This window comes from Gambusia affinis, linkage group LG06 (assembly GCF_019740435.1).
Source record: "Gambusia affinis linkage group LG06, SWU_Gaff_1.0, whole genome shotgun sequence".
In the NCBI taxonomy this organism is placed as follows: domain Eukaryota; kingdom Metazoa; phylum Chordata; class Actinopteri; order Cyprinodontiformes; family Poeciliidae; genus Gambusia; species Gambusia affinis.
Genome location: NC_057873.1, coordinates 3,570,170 through 3,585,458, shown reverse-complemented (window position 1 = coordinate 3,585,458; position 15,289 = coordinate 3,570,170). Strand labels below are relative to the sequence as shown.

Genomic DNA, 15,289 nt, shown 5'->3' with positions numbered 1-15,289 from the left:
TAATTAATCAGAGAATCTGTCCTGAATATTTAGCTGACCTCTGACCCTATCTTCAGCTTAAAATAAAACAAAACACTTAGTAGAATATGAATTTGTGTTGACAGACCAAACATGGATTTTATTTTTCGCGTCAAATTAAAATTTATTCCTTTTCCTGCACAAACAAGCTGAGAGGAAACAGATCGTGATGCGAGACGTTTTGATTCATTTTAAAAACGGTCGCAGCAGGACGAGCGAGCGCCGCCCCGAACATCAACACGCCGCTCCGCAGGCAGAACACACACACACGCACACACACACACACACACGCACGCACGCACACACACACACACACACACACACACACCTCGCTGGCGCAGAGACGCCATGTTTCACACACTTCCTCACACACTGCTGATTCTGTTGCAGGGGGAAAAGTTTGCTCCATTTTCTCACCATCACTCAAGTTTTCTCTGTTGGACTTAATCTCAGAATTTAACCACAAACTATAATAACACATTTCTGGGTTTCAAAAGTTAAAAGTTTTCGACTTTTAAAACCCAGAAATTTCCTTGTTTTTTCAAGACGATATCTAAGATTCTTCTCAACGTTTCTGAGGGTTTTTCACGCAAATTTTTGACTTTTATAGCTCAGAAATTCAAAAAATAATTTAGAAAAATTTTCTGAGATCCATCTCAAAGTTTCAGTTTTTTGTTTTTTATTTTACTTCTGTTGGTTGTCAGAAATTTTCTTTCTTTCAACGAAATTTCTGAACGCAATCTAAAAATTTCAGAATTTTCTTTTCGCACTATTTGCAGCCTTTGGAGATCAAAAGTGTTCTTGTCTTTTCTGGAGAAACATCTTTATTATTTTTTCTCAGAAATTTCCTGATCTTTTCTTGAAAATTTTGAGATTAAGTTCAATTATTTCTGAGGTTTTCTTTTTGTTTTGTTTTTTTCTAATTTTTGCTTTTGGAGCTGAGAAATGTCTGGTTTGTTTTTTTTAATATCTGAATTAATCTCAAAATTTCAGAGTTATTTTTATCATGTGGAGCTCAGATATTTTTCAGTCTTTTCTAGAATATTTTCTTAAATTATAATAAAAGTTTTTAAGATTTTCTTTTGAGTTTTGAAGATTTGAAATTTCCTTCATTTTTCTCGAAAATCTGTGCGATTAATCTCAACGTTTCTTGAAATTTTTCAAACTTTTGGAGCTCAGAAAAAAAAATTGGCATAAACATACTCCTCTTTTTCTTTTACATCTGTAATTTTCACAATTCTGACATGATTCCTTCAGCAAATCACTTCCATTTGCTGAATTTACCTCATTTAGTGCAATTTGTCGAGTGAATCCAGGACAAAAAGGCAGATAGCCAAACAAAAACAGTAAAAACAAAAATAAAAGCAATCTCTTCTTCTCTGGTTTGGTAACAGATCCATGCTAAAGTTGCTCTGAGTGGCCATCAGGCCGCCTGGATGCATTTCTGACATTCCAGCTCCTTGCAGCTCTGCGTTGTTGTTCCTGCTCCCTCTCCTCCCATCGGAGCTGCAGAAAAGCCCGGCTGCAGGTTCTTTCATCTCTGCGTGGTTCTGACTCCGTGAGCGTTTCACACTGGCCTGGAGCCGCTCCGGCGTTCAGGAGGCTCCATCTGTCTCAACAGACTTGTCCTGAGATCCAGGCTCATGTGAGACCAGCGGAGAATGAAAACACACAGAATTAAATTCAACCTGAGGAAAAAACGCTGACGGTCGATTCAGAAACCGGCAGATTACTGGGAGCTGGGAAGGGATCCAAGTCCGATGTTTCAGTCAAATTAGATTTTTTTTTTTTTTTGGGTGTGGTCATCCACAGAAGTATGAAAATGACTCTCTCTCTACTGAAGTAGAGATACTTGTAAATATTCTAGTCAAACTCCTTTACATTTTGGGCCACATGAAGATCATGAACGACCTCAGAGGTCCACTGATGGCAGAATGTTTCGATACGACCCGGCAGCAAACTGATACAATATGAACAAGTAGTTCTTTCTATTTTCAGTAAATACGTCTTCAAGTTGAACATCTTTTCACATCCGTGTCATTTTGCAATGTGATTTTCGAACTGACAGAGGAAACAAGCGTTCAGCTCCTTCAGCCTGGAATCAGGTCCAGTCTGAACTCAAGACTTCAGAACCGGTGCTTAAAAACAGGCAGCGAGATTCTATTAAACAGTGTCACTGCTTTTAAATTGTTTTCTATTGTTTTACACGTGTGCATATGTATTAATTAGTTTTATTTTGTAACCGGGTTGCCGTGTGTTGCAGATTTCTGCCCAGGTCCCTCTTGAAGATGAGATCCAGATCTCAACGGGGTTTATTAAAAAAAATAAAAAAATAAAAAAAACTGATTCAATTTGAACAAAATGACTTTGGTTAATAAAATACTGAAAATGATTTGATGATTTTACCTCACAAGTAACTTTCCAGCAAGATATAGCAGCTTGTTTTAAGTCAATACTTCCTTAATATTGATGAAAAAGGTAACAGCACTGTTACCTAGCAACCCTGGCCAAGCCCAACCCGTTACTTAGCAACCGAGTTCTAGATCCTCTGGCAGACTATTTCACTAATAACAAAATATTTTTACCACGCTGCAAGTAAAATAATAGAATCTAAAACTCTCAAGTAAGAGCAGTGATACTATAATAATAAAATTACTATAGTAAAAGTTTAAAGTATTTGGTAAAAAGTTTACTGAAATACTGAGTAACTGATGAAATTATCAATCATTTAATATTTAAAAATGACATCATCAGACAGAACAAAATGTAAAGTTAAATGGAAAATGTAGTATTTTAAGAAATTGACAATAATTTATGTATGCAACAAAAAAACAACAAAATCAGGCAAAATAAAATGTTTCCAAATCAGTTTCTATAAATAAAAAAAAAATGTATGAAACTTTAACAGAAACTGCAGGTTTGTTTCTGTCCGGTGGATTTTTGGTTAAAACATTTTTGTTTTTCATTCAGGGTGAAGAAAATCCAGAGATTTTACTCAAGTAAGAGCAGAAATACTTCATGATAAAATTACTCAGAGAGAGAGAGAGAGAAAGAGAGAGAGAGAGAGAGAGAGAGAGAGAGAGAGAGAGAGACTGAACTCCTCCTCCTGACTCTGAGCGGAGAGCTGGAGGCTCAGTGCGCCGGTGGAGCCGCTGCGCTGCGCACCGAGGGGCGTTTTTACGACACTTTTATCTGGATACGCGCCGAAATAAGAGACATAAGAATTTAAAGCAGCAAAAAGTGAGTAGAAACATCTATCTATCTATCTATCTATCTATCTATCTATCTATCTATCTATCTATCTATCTATCTATCTATCTATCTATCTATCTATCTATCTATCTATCTATCTATCTATCTATCTATCTATCTATCTATCTATCTATCTATCTATCTATCTATCTATCTATCTATCTATCTATCTATCTATCTATCTATCTATCATTTTTACTCCTTTAACTTGTAAAAACTCAAACTGGCCGCAGCCTTGTATGTTCAGCAACTTTTGCCGTTATTGACTGCAGATAATTAATAATTGATAAGTGACTCCCGCGGTTCGCTGTGGCTTCGGACCGGTTCCGAACCGTTTGGACTCCAACGGCTCAGATTGAAGGAACCTGACACAGTTGAAGTCGAGGCGGCTGAAGTTGTTTCAAAGTTTTCAGCGTTTTTAGATTCGAGTTTTTGGTCCAGAAGAGGAAATTTAGAATAGTTTGTGCTTTAATGTGCCTTAAAATAATGAGGAAATTAAAGCTTTAAATGCGGGATGTTTTGTTTTAACCTCAGTTTTTACCGTAATGTCCTGTAAACTCGGCTGTAGGTGAAATCAGATGATAATTTGATTTAATCTGATGGATTATTCCGCATGTGCAAATTGTCAGGATCTTAAATTGGCTTTGTAAAATTATTTCTGATGGATCAGGAAAAATCTGTAATTAATTCAGATTCAAACATTTCTGGGAACTCTTACACTCACCTGGTTAAAAAGGAAAATAAAAATATAAACAGACATGAGTCAGAAGTTTACGTTTGTTTTATTATTAGAATCTTTAAATTCTAATAATAAATAAATAAATAAAAATAAAATTTATTTTCTTTAAAATTCATTGCAGCTGTATTACTTAATCAAAAAAAAAAGTTCGGACTTTTCATCAAAAGCCCCAAATTCATGTGAGGGTATGTAAACGTTTATAGCCACAGATAGCCACAATGGTTAACTGTGGCTATCTGTGGCTAGCAATGGTCAGCTGTGGCTATCTGTGGCTAGCAATGGTTAACTGTGGCTATCTGTGGCTAGCAATGGTCAGCTGTGGCTATCTGTGGCTAGCAATGGTTAACTGTGGCTATCTGTGGCTAGCTATGGTTAGCTCTGCTTAGCTATGGTTAGCTGTGGCTAGCTATGGTTAGCTGTGGCTAGCTATGGTTAGCTGTGGATATCTGTGGCTAGCAATGGTCAGCTGTGGCTATCTGTGGCTAGCAATGGTTAACTGTGGCTAGCTGTGGCTAGCTATGGTTAACTGTGGCTATCTGTGGCTAGCAATGGTCAGCTGTGGCTATCTGTGGCTAGCAATGGTTAACTGTGGCTATCTGTGACTAGCTATGGTTAGCTCTGCTTAGCTATGGTTAGCTGTGGCTAGCTATGGTTAACTGTGGCTATCTGTGGCTAGCAATGGTTAGCTGTGGTTATCTGTGGCCAGCTATGGTTAACTGTGGCTATCTGTGGCTAGCAATGGTCAGCTGTGGCTATCTGTGGCTAGCAATGGTTAGCTGTGGCTATCTGTGACTAGCTATGGTTAGCTCTGCTTAGCTATGGTTAGCTGTGGCTAGCTATGGTTAGCTGTGGATATCTGTGGCTAGCAATGGTCAGCTGTGGCTATCTGTGGCTAGCAATGGTTAACTGTGGCTATCTGTGACTAGCTATGGTTAGCTCTGCTTAGCTATGGTTAGCTGTGGCTTGCTATGGTTAACTGTGGCTATCTGTGGCTAGCAATGGTTATCTGTGGTTATCTGTGGATAGCTATGGTTAACTGTGGCTATCTGTGGCTAGCAATGGTCAGCTGTGGCTATCTGTGGCTAGCAATGGTTAGCTGTGGCTATTTGTGGCTAGCAATGGTTAGCTGTGGTTATCTGTGGCTAGCAATGGTTAGCTGTGGTTATCTGTGGCTAGCTATGGTTAGCTGTGGCTATCTGTGGTTAGCGATGGTTAGCTGTGGCTATCTGTGGCTAGCAATGGTTAGCTGTGGCTATCTGTGGCCAGCAATGGTTAGCTGTGGCTATCTGTGGTTAGCGATGGTTAGCTGTGGCTGACGATCTTTAGCTTGACTTACTTTTTGTCTACAAACCAGCAGACCAGGGTGTCCAAACCTTTTGGGATGGGGGGCAAAAATGTGTAGTTGAAAAAACTCCGAGGGTCACAAAACTTTAATAGCAAAAACTATTTTTACTTTATTTTTACCTACTAAATAAAAAATAAACCAAACACAAAGTAGTCGGATTTCTGTAGATGAGAGATGTCTAAATTGTAGATTTAAAATTAAAAAGATTTGCCAGATTAAAACAATAAAATAGACTGCAAAGTTTTCAACTTCTAGATTTTTTGTGGGGTTTTTTTTGACTCGGTTGCATGTTGTTGTTTTTTTTGTTTTGTTTTGTTTTGTTTTTTGTCTCTTAGTACTATCAAAAGAAACTAACGTCCAAACAGAAACCTGGATGAATGCTTTCTGTGGCGCCATGAGTGAAAACTTTCCCCAAATTTTGATTTCAAATCTCCATCGTCCGGCTGAACTGTGGCAGAGGGCCAGTCAGAAATGTTTTGAGGACTGCAGATGGCCCCTGAGCCACAGTTTGGACACCCCTTCAATAGACCTTCCCCCCTGTTTCCAATAACAGTGATTTTTAGAAAGAAGAGTGCAAAACTTTGACATTTGTTGACATGACACAAATGTCAAAAACACACAATGTTTTGGTTGTTGGGTTTCCATTAAATTAGAAACACAATTTAAAAAAGTTTGATCACACAAGTTATAAATAAGTATAGATAAGTAAATATAGATAAGTTATTAAAAACATCGTCCTCCTACCACTTCCTGCCTGCTTCCTCTTTTCCGCCTGTAGTAACTCATGACTAGTGTGATGCAAAAAAAGGTTTCTATAGTTTTGTGCTAAACACACTAAAACATCAAAATTAGCAGCTTTCCAATAAGCAAATTTATCTTCATGATCCCAACTTGCCTAATTTTAAGGTGAATGGAAAGTGTAACTCCTACTCAACATACAAATATGCAACCCAAAATTTTCTGCAGCTGCAGCTGATATATAATTTCTTCCCTTTTTTCTGCTCCTTGTGCTGCCCCCTTGTTTGTGACACTCTGAGAGGAGAGTCAAAACGAAAGGAAATGTTTGCTAACCAGGAGGTAGCAGGGTTAGCAGACCAAGTTGGACAGGCTGAGCTGATCCTGACACATTCAACAGTGGATAAACTGGACATGAACGCTGAATGCTGAGCAGAGGAAAGAGTCTCAGGGGTTCCTGATGTGATGAAGGACGATCTGCAGAGGAATGTGAGACAGACGATGGGATGGAGGTAGCTGATCGGCTGCATAAGGAGCAGCTGAAGGAAGAGGCGTCTTGCTTGCAGGGTGGGTGTCGTTAGCACATCCTGTTTGTGTTATTCCTCTCTGACTAGCTGTCAGCTCATGGCTGGTCTGGGGGGTTGGGGGTGGGGATTCAAGCAGGTGTCATTTCCAGGTAAAATATTGACTCCACAGAAACCCAAATAAGGTAATATTTTAACTGGTTTAGGCTTCAGACTGGTGACATTCTCACGGTTGTAGATCTGCGTTTGTCTCTTATCTGCTCTCATTTAATCCATGACTGTCACAGTTTTTCTGTTAACATATTCTAGATTTTTTTTCCCCCTTATTCTCTTTCATTTCTGTTCACTTTAGTTTGTTTACATCATTAGCTAACAGTGCAGTACTGCGCGAATAGCGGAGCTAATTATTTGTTCAGCGCTTCAGAATTTTTGCTATTTTAGAAAACATTTAGCACACTAAGCTTCCCCTAAATGAATCTTTCTGGATAAATCCTAAATTATTAACGTATCTACCTGTTTTTTAAACTTTCAGTTCAATAAAGTTTGACATTTCTGCTAGACATTTATATTCGCGCTCTTATTTTGACAGTTCATAATTTCGTTTCCTCTCCTCGTTTTTTTTAATTTTTTTTTAAAAGAATTTTATTAAGCAAACGCAGGTAGACATTCTCAACAAACAAGCAAATGAGGTACATGGCTAAAAATACAACACTAACATGTTGGGGTGTTGTATTTTTACAACACTAACAGCCAGAGAAATACAACATTTTTTGAAATTTTTGTATTTCAGAAATTTGAAATACAAATTTTTGTATTTGTATTTGTTGAAATACATTTCAACTAATTTAGCTTTATCATTTATCCTTTATCCTTCTGCTACATGCAATGTTGGGAAAAATAACACCAAAAAACCCAACTTTAAGCCACATTTTTTTCCTTCAGCTACGCTACACACAGACCTGTTGTCATAGCAACTGTTAACAATTCAACACAAATAAACACAAACATTTTCCCCACAAAGAACAGAACATTCAGTCTGCTACAATTTTACGTTTTTAGGTTTTGATGTTTATTTTGCAATTATTAATAAGTGATCTCTGGTAGATTAGCTACAGCTGTGTTTTTAGCTAAGCTAACACAGTGGTGGCTGACTAGCTAATTTAAACACCTGTCCTACTGATGACCTGTCAAAGTTGGTGTTTATGTTGCCTTTTTGAAAAATTTTTTACTGAACCAGAAAACACAGAATTCCACAGCACATCTACATGTTATGGTTGTCATAGTCAAGCTAGCATAGCATAGGGAGACTTCTCTCTAAATTGCTATTTTTTTCTTAACTAAAACTTTTTCCTGACCTTGTTATCTAGTTGTCAATTAGTAGCAAAGCACGGCATCCCTTTGTTGTTTTATATATCAGGTGTATATTTAAGATTTAGCGCATTATGTTGGCAACTTGACAGATAAGTCTAATGCTAGTCGTCGTTAGCGAGCAAAGAGTGACCTCACACTGCAAGCACTAGTTGGTATAAAGCGCTGTTTTTGACTTTTTTCAAATTTTGGTTTATCAAATTCTGTTTTATGCGAGTTATTCGTGAGTCATCCGCTGCTTCCTGTCTGATGACACAGAAATTCACCGCCGCTGTCCCACTCACACACATGGTGTAATATTCCAAAGATACCGAAGTAACTCCTGAACCATTTAAGAAACAGGAGTTGGTGAGTTTTAAGGCGGAAGCTGAGTAACATAAATGAAAGTGGGAGTAGAGGAAAACGATGACGACAGGACAAGAGGATAAATAGCAGCTACAGAGGAAGGTGGATGTAAAAGAGATAACGCAGAAGCTTTAATTGCCCTCAAGAGGAGTTCAGATAAGCAGCACTTAGGAGCCGCGTGGTCAGTAATCACTGTGGTTAGCAGCTGCACTGGAAAAAATGATGCTCAGCAGCTGCTCTGAAAGAAGGATAGACGCCCAGTGCGCTACTATACCATAATTTACCATAAAACAACATGGGAACCTTCCACTGAATGAGAAATTCCTCAGCTTGGACTTTCCTCAACTTCACTTGTAAAAAAATGCTTCTCATTATTCAGAGCAATTACATGAGTGGGCCATGCACAGGGAATGTAACTGCAAGAGGCAGTCATCTGGAAATGAATGCATCGTCGATGCTGTGTGAAAATGGCTCACTATCTTACATCTGCTAAAGATGTAAGATAGTGAGACCAGAGCGTTGAGAAATGCCTCTGTGGGTTTTAAAACAACCAGCGGATTAATCTCTGTCCATCTAGACCAGAAATACTCAACTCTGCAGTTGGTGTCCTGTAACTTTTCACTGCAAAAACACAAATCGTACCAAATATTTTTGGTCAAATACTAGTGCAAATATCTCAGTACACTTGAAATAAGACAAAAGTAACTTTTAGGTAATCTTTCGGCAAGATATAGGAAGTTGTTTTAAGTTAATAATTTATTCATATTGATTAAAAAAAATTCTAATTCCATTGGCAGATAATTTCAACTTATAACATGGGAAAATGTTTTTTTAGAAATTGATTGTTAAGATGCAGATAGTCAGCGTGGGGCGCAGCTCCTCGTCACCGGCATAGATCTGATGGTTTGTATTTTAATAATGTTCAAAAGCTAAAGTTTAACAACTCACCTGAGAAACTTTCCACCTGTACCTCCAGGCTTTCTTTAGTGACTGCGTCTGCAGCTAGTTTCCCATTAGTATTTCTAAACACAATGCTTTGCTAAGCTAACTGTAGTGTCACACTTTGAGCTCACCTCACGGTAAATAAATGGTTGTCAACATGCAATACTTCACGGACCAGCAGGGGGCGCCTAGGAACCACCAGTGGTCCAGGCACCGCAGTTTGAGAAAGACTGTAGGCAAACCCACTGGAAGGAAACAAACGCACCCAGTAAAACACTTTCATTCTATTGGCTGAGAGGTTGCCAGGCGACGGTAGTTTTGTGTTCCAAGCACTAGCAGAAAATGATTTGTCACAAGCGGAAGTTTGATCCGAGCAGAGACACGTTTCACAATATGTGAAAGAGAGCAGAAGTTTTGAGTAGAAGGATTACAAGTTTTGGGAAGGAAGACATGAAGTCCTGCTTTCAGATTTAAAATGAGAGCTCTCAAATCATGGCAGAAAAATTCCCCCATCGAGAGCCCAGCTGATTTCAGTGACTGACTGATTAACAGGGGTTTGGTGAACTGAAATCTTCTGAATCGGATGAATTAAAGCAGGAAAACAACTAAAACAGCCAGAGCATCGAGTTTTAAGGAGCAGCGTTTGGAAACAGTGGTCTACACAACCGGTATTTAACGCCAGTCCTCAGAGTCCTGCAGCTTTTAGAGTTACCTCCGCTGCAGCTCACCTGAGTCACTTAATCAGGTCGTTAGCAGGAATATGCCTGCAAACTGAGGAGGTTCACAGCCAAGTTTCTGAACTTTTTACCCTTTCCTAAGCATGACTCTGGGAAAGACGGACGATCAACTCCAGCCTTTGAGTGTTGGTGTCCTTCCAGGAAACACTCACAAACCTGAATAAAATGGCTGAGTTTCCTCCTCATCATAGTCCTGCTAACGATGTCATCATTCGAAGCAGAGACTCCTCTAAACAGATCGGACATTTGGCAGACCAATCCAATTTGGTGAGTCTTTTTGCAGATTGGTAAAGATTTGGGGGATTTTTTCTGGTTAGTCGTTTGTGGCTTGATCTTATTTTGTCTGGTGTGTTTCTGAGTTTTTTCATGGATGTTGTACTTAGAAATTTATGCTTAGGAAATTTCTGATTGATCTAGTCGCTCTCCTGCCCATCAGGCTTCAGTATCAATAGTCTGAAAACAGTTTCCTGTGTTTGTACATTTAATGTTTGAAATATGAAAATAAGCACCAATAAGGGTTGTCTCAAATATTTGTGGACTTCTGCTATTAGCAGGAGATAATTCCTTAAAGTTCTAGGTTCTCCTGAACTCAGTTTAAGGGGAAGAATCATGACCACACACATCAGATGAATCTATTTTTAACAACATTTGGATTTTAGCACCAAGGAGACGAAGACCCAAAGAGAAATTAGATGAGAAAATCTCTGGTCCTCAGTCAGGCCTTGCTGCATGTTTTCTGTTTCTTCTCTGTACTGGAAAGAACCAAAACAAGCCCGACACTCCTTCTTTTGTCCTTCACAAACCCGCTGTCCTCATTTCTAACCGTGCATCCAACAATACTCTGTAAGGGTCATGTGAGAACTTTAGATGCAAGAAAAGCAAAGAATGTCCAACAAAAGCTATAGATGGATAGGTGGGCAGAGCTTTGTACTCTGATTGTAGCATCAGATTTCAGGAGCTCCAATGAAGCAAGAGAAGCTCAGGAAGAAGAAAGTAAACGTCAGTTTGTGTCTCAGAGGGTTTGGACTGAAACTGTGAAGTGAGAGACGTCACCCTGCGTGATCACAGCTCGTCTAATCGGGTAATTGCTGTAAAGGCGACAAGTGTCAGCTCTGCTAGCTAGAGGGATGACTCAGCTACACACACACACACACACACACACACACACACACGCACGCGAGTGAGAGACAGCCAATCAGGTTGCAGGAATATGGTTAATTGGGAGTCCCTGAGCGGGGTGTTGATTTTGTTCCAGGTTGTTTCTTTTATATTTTGTGGCCGAGTGTTTTTATTCTCGCTCTCAGTCAGTAGCGGATTTGCATCAGAAACTTCGTCTCCTGCCAGCCAACGCTTTGTTCACTGCAAAAACACCAAATCCCACCAAGTGTTTCTGGTCTATTTCCAGGACAAATATCTGATTACAAGTGAAATAAGACAAAAGAAACTTTTCTGCAACATCTAAGAATTTTTTTTAAAGTAAATGATTCCTTAAAATTGATGAAAATGTTCCACTGGCAGATAAACCAGACAGTTTCCCATGTTTTTAGTGAAATAGATCAAGTATTTTTCATCAATGCCAAGGAATTATTTGCTAAAAACAAGCTCCTATATCTTGCTGAAAAGATTCTAGTAAGTTAGTTTTGTGTTATTTTAAGTGTAATAAGACATTTACTCTGGAAACTCGACATAAATCCTTGTTGACATTGTGTGGTTTTGCAGTGTTGGTCGTCATGCAGCTTTCTAAATATTGACCTGTTTTTTTCTGGTTTTTCTGTCTTGCATTCATTTTTTTATTATTATGTTTTGTTGCTGGGAGGTTTAGGATGTCAGTGACCTCACATCTGGGAAATCATCCTGTCCCGTCTCTTTATTGAGTTACGTTGCTGGAATAGAATCAGACGGTTGAGCTCTCATTACAAACCGAATGATGGATTGCTTGGCGACTTACCTACTTTAGGAAACTTATTTACTTGGAAATATCGATTTCCACCGAAAGCTTCCATGACCAAATATCAAATCAAACTTGCTAATTTGCTTTGCTTCATTCTGACCCACATTTAAACATCAGTTTATTTATATGCAACATTTCTATGTTCGTCTCAGCTCCATGAAATCAGATTGTTTCTGATTTCCTGACAGAAACAATCAGGTTCACTGTATTACTGGTTACTGGTTGCTAATTTAAAAGTTACTTGTAAGTTTTTTTAGACATTTAATTTCCCTTTGGGATCAATAAAGTATTTTCAATTTGCATTTTGTCTTATTTCAAGATAATATCTGCACTAGAAACTAGACCAAAAACAGTTGGTAAGATTTTGTGTTTTTGTTGTGTACAGTAAGGACATTTGATCACATTTATTAATATTTATTGATGCTTTCTTTGAAAAAGCAGAAAACATAGTAAAAATAAAAAGCTTTGGGGCTTTTCAAACATCATTAATTGGAATTTGTGATAATTTATTGTGATAAATCGCGATAATTGATAAACGATACAATAAATACCTGCTACCAGTACTTGTGCCGTGAAAAGGGAATAAGGTTGTCATTGAGAGAAGAGCTTGGCCTGTAAGTTTTCTGTATAAATAAGACTCCAGATGCAACTCTAAAATTTACAGGAAGCCATTGTGGAGAGGCTAAATCAGGAGAAACGTGATCCACCTGTGTGGAAACAGTCAATACTGTCACTGCTGGTGCCAGATCGACGCCAAGCAAAGGGGCTGCAGAAAACTAATCTGGAAGAAATTAATTTATTTATAGACTGAGAGGCTCAGAAATAAAACTATTTACTGTAAGAAAATACTAAAAGGTTTCCCTATAATAGTTTTCCTAACCCTTACTGAAGATAAAATACAGAAGAAACTTAAACCTGTCTGCAGAATTTAAATACAAGAGCTGGAACGATTAATCGTGAAATAATCGTCAACAAATTTAATAATCATTTAATTGTTAACTGAAGTATACAGACTCAAAAAAAGCTACTTATTTGAAAAAATAAAAAATGTTTATTTATTTAAGCCAAAACTACACAAAATATATATATTTAGCATTTAAGATAAAAACTCATTTGTTAATATTTTTCAATCTAAATTTCCTCAAGTGGCAGTTTTAACCAAAATCAAACTCATTTAAGGAATGCAATATCATTAAAATGTTTAATTTCTTATTTTAAAAAGGAATAAAATTATTTGTATATTAGCAGATTTTAATATTCTTCTAACATAAAGAAAACTGATTAAATAAAAAATCTGTTCCAATATTTTCATCTGATTGGTTAATCTCTAAAATAGTAGATCAAATACAAAGATATTTGCAGTAGAAACTAGACCAGAAATACTTGGTAATATTTTGTGTTTTTGAATAGTTTTGTCATTTTTTTCTCCTGACCTGCTTGAACGCGTCGGCAGCCGCAGTTTGATTTTTATTCAGTGGGTAGAAAATCCAGACATTTTACTCAAGAGTAGAAAGTACAGCACAGAAAAAATGCTTTTGTTTATCTTTTCAAATAAAGTAACTCAAATAAATGTAACTAGTTACCATCCAACACTGGGGAAAGACGAGGCACAGCTAAAGTTAAAGGACACCAGCAGTTGTTGTGCATATTTTTATGTTTGAAGCACAAAGAAGAGCATTGAGGTCAAAAGCTGGAATCACTGCTGTCTAAAGCAAAACCTGTTTCCATCAGTGTGAACCGAGGAGGGAAAAAACACCGCTGCAAAATAACAGAAGCAGCAACAAATCAAATACCTTCTGGAGAAAAATGCTATTTTACATAAAACAAAAATTTGAAACAGTTAAAAACACCAACAGCTTCACAAGATGGCCGAACATGCAGAAATAAACGTCTCATGTTCTGTGTTTTTCTGGGTATTTATTATGAGTTTCTGTTTCTGAGTCTCCGTCTTGTCCCGTCTCCCCTTGATTAGTTCCCAGGTGTGTCTCGTTTCCTTGATTACCCTCTGTGTATTTAACCCCACCTGTGTCCTTTGGTCCTCGTCGGGTCCTTGTCTAAACTGTCGTTGGTCCTTCATATGTCCTGTTGCTACCAGTCCTGAGCCTCTGTCCTCTGCTGTGCTGCCAGGATTTTGGACTGTTTTTGGATTTGTTTGTACCATCATTCTTTCTTAAACCATCACTATTCCTCTTACCTGGGTCTCTACCGTCTGTCTCTCCACCTCACACCCGCAATTCTTGACAAAACGACTTTAATTTGTTCAATCAGTGGAATTAGGAGTCAAACAGCCAATAAAAAATAAACTATAAACTGAAGTTGACTACATTGGTGAAACATAAAAATAAACAAACGTTCTTTCGAGTGTTTCAGAAAGTGAAGTTAGGAATTATAAATGGAAAGTAAATAAAAAGCTTGATGTACTAGAATTTTTTAAATATCAGGACAGAAACAGATTTTATTATCAGATTGTTGCGTCTCTCGTCATACAGAACGAACTTCAGGAAGCAAAGATGAACTCCTTTAGATTCTTTAACTTCTCGTTCACTGCAAAAACTCAAAATCTTAATTTTTGGTCTAGTTTCTACTGCAAATATACATTGAAATAAGACAAAACTAACTTACAAGAAACTCTTTAGAAAGATGAAGAGGCTCGTTTTAGTAAATAATTCCTTAATGTTGATGAAAAATGCATTATACATTATAACATGGGAAATATGTCTTATAAGTAAAACTATGGAACTAGAACTGGGTTGCTAGGTAACGGGCTGGGCGTGGCTGGGGTTGCTAGGTAACGACTCAGTGGAACTAGAACTTTTTCATCAACTTTAAGAAATTATTTACTTAAAACAAGCTCCTATATCTTGTTAAAAATTTACTCGTAAGTTAGTTTTGTCTTATTTCAAGTGCACTAGGAAGTTAATGTGACCAAAAATACTTGGTAGGGTTTTGTGTTTTTGTAGTGAAAACTGGACAGAGTTGGGTATTTCCAGCAGGACAAAGCTCCCAAGCAGAATTGGCTTTACTGGTTAAAGCCACCTTTCTTAAAGCTGCTGAAGGTCATGACCTCATCCTCATGGAAAATTTGTGGCCTTAAACCCAGAAAAAAAAAAGTGTTTAAGTTAACTTCATGAATTCTGGGTAGAACATTAAACTAAAGTTAGATTCTCTCCTGATGCATCGTCACTTACTAACAGCAACCTGGGCTTCTTGTGAAAGTGCCGCTGGTCGGGTTGAATGTAAACATGGAAAGTGGCGTGAATAAACAATGGGGCTGCAGGTTTTATTGCAGCTTTGCGGTGGAGCACGGCGCTGCATGTTGACGAAATGACAAAC

The 15,289-nt window shown here is 37.9% G+C and overlaps 1 protein-coding gene across 3 annotated transcripts in view; it reads left to right on the top strand.

Moving 5' to 3' along the window:
* Nucleotides 1–3,149: 3,149 nt before the first annotated feature.
* The window catches only part of gpr4 (G protein-coupled receptor 4), a 37,189-nt gene continuing 25,049 nt past the window's right edge, over nt 3,150–15,289 (top strand). Inside the window, exon 1 of one of the 3 annotated variants that reach the window (XM_044120103.1) lies at nt 3,150–3,258. The gene's annotated coding sequence lies outside the window, so the exon portion shown is untranslated. Of the gene's footprint in view, nt 3,259–6,343; nt 6,657–9,981; nt 10,273–15,289 lie in introns of those variants that run through there. The other 2 variants (XM_044120102.1, XM_044120104.1) reach the window with 2 other exon arrangements.